This window comes from Coregonus clupeaformis, chromosome 37 (genome assembly GCF_020615455.1).
Source record: "Coregonus clupeaformis isolate EN_2021a chromosome 37, ASM2061545v1, whole genome shotgun sequence".
In the NCBI taxonomy this organism is placed as follows: Eukaryota; Metazoa; Chordata; class Actinopteri; order Salmoniformes; family Salmonidae; genus Coregonus; species Coregonus clupeaformis.
In genome coordinates this window covers 29,692,743-29,694,671 of record NC_059228.1, presented here as the reverse complement: position 1 = coordinate 29,694,671, position 1,929 = coordinate 29,692,743, and the positions used below count along the sequence as shown (strand labels likewise).

At 41.3% G+C, this 1,929-nt stretch overlaps 1 non-coding gene across 1 annotated transcript; it reads left to right on the top strand.

Annotated features, from left to right (window-relative positions):
* The first annotated feature begins 1,502 nt into the window (after nucleotides 1-1,502).
* On the top strand, nucleotides 1,503-1,578 carry trnag-ucc. The gene has a single exon. It is a non-coding gene; the product is annotated as a tRNA-Gly (tRNA).
* The last annotated feature ends 351 nt before the right edge of the window (nucleotides 1,579-1,929 follow it).

Below are 1,929 nucleotides of genomic sequence, written 5' to 3'. Positions count from 1 at the left end.
TGTAAATCAAACGATACAGACCCCAAAAAAATCATTTTCAAAATATATTTACTTATACAACTGCCTCTGTTTTCTGGAATAATGGGCAATCTTGCCGATGTTTTCGGTAGTAGCAAAACGCAGCCAGCCATGTGGAGGATTGGAGTAAACAAGGCAACAAAGTTCCACCAGGCTGACTCTGTTCTTCCAATATGGCGCCTGGTGTGATTGATAGGTGATTTGTGATGCAACTGCAAACCCTATTTGGTTCTATATTCTCTGGGTGTGTTCGTAAATTAATTCTGGAGTGCCAGAGTGCGCTCACAGTGCGCTCTGGGCGTTCGTAAATTCAGAACGTTGTCAGATTGTCCATTGTTAAATTAAGAGCGTTTTGCTCTCGGAGAGTTCAGAGCGCACACTGGACGCTCTGGCCTAGGAGTAGGGTTGATCCGAGCGTTCTGACCTCACAACAGCAGTCAAGCACCCAAGCTAACTGGTTAAAGTTGGCTAGCCTGCTAGCTACTTCCACATACAAATAAGAGAACACCTCACTCGGACTATTTTACTTTTCATGTTATTTAGAGCATTGGTGACTGTAACTGTGCTGCTGGCAACAAATACATTATGTTTTTTTGCCGACATTTACTGACAACGGTTATATTCAACGAGTGTTGCCCGTTCGTAAATTCATTAGTTATTCTGCGCTCTGGCACACTCAGATGAGAGTGCTCTGAAATGGGAGTAGACAGCCAGAGTGAATTTACGAACGCACCCTATGTCAGAAGTTCTATGTCACATTTAAAGTTTCTAAGCAACAATTGTACACAAACACAATGCTCTGTTGACAGCTTGCTTGGTGTTGTAGCAGTTAGCTAGCTATGTCTTATAAAGGCTTTATAAGCTGTAACAGTTGTGTCTCCAAAGAAGAACAGGAGTTTTATGATTAAAAAATAAAGCAGCTGAATATTATAGTGCAAACGGCATCCCACAGATAGACAAAACATCTGGCACACTCAGATGAGAGTGCTCTGAAATCGGAGTAGACAGCCAGAGTGAATTTACAAACGCACCCTGTGTCAGAAGTTCTATGTCACATTTAAGTTTCTAAGCAACAATTGTACACAAAGACAATGCTCTGTTGACAGCTTGCTTGGTGTAGTAGCAGTTAGCTAGCTATGTCTTATAAAGGCTTTATAAGCTGTAACAGTTGTGTCTCCAAAGAAGAACAGGAGTTTTATGATTACAAAATAAAGCATCTGAATATTATAGTGCAAACGGCATCCCACAGATAGACAAAACATCCCGGCCCCGCCCGCCTGTGGGGACAACAACCTGTGCTTACCTAGGTTACCCCATTGGCTCACAGCAAACACTTTACCTTTTTCAAATGCAATTTTCTTGTTGTCTGCTTGTTTTAGTCAATTACAAAACATGTCTAAAGATTACTTTTCAACATTGCCTGCTCCCGAGCGTTCTCACTACTTAGAAAAACGCAATATTGTATTTTCATGATGGTGCTACAGGGCCTCCTGTAGCTCAGTTGGTAGAGCATGGCGTTTCCAACGCCAGGGTTGTGGGTTCGTTTCCCACGGTGGGTCAGTATGAAAAATGTATGCACTCACTAAAACTGTAAGTCGCTCTGGATAAGAGCGTCTGCTAAATGACTAAAATGTAAATGTGCTAGCAGCCATGTGAATGCTAGCTAGCTACCGGAACATTAAGCTAGCCAAGACCAGCAACACAAACAAATGGACTATACAGCTACAAGTAGTGAGTGGAGTTACAAACGCACTACTAAACAAGTTAAATGTCTTACCTGTGATGAAATGTTTTCCACACACCTGGTTACTAGCAACGTGTAGCTCAGTGGTTCTCAAACCCCCCCATAAATATATATATATATATATATATATATATATACACATTTACATTACTTTTACGTCATTTAGC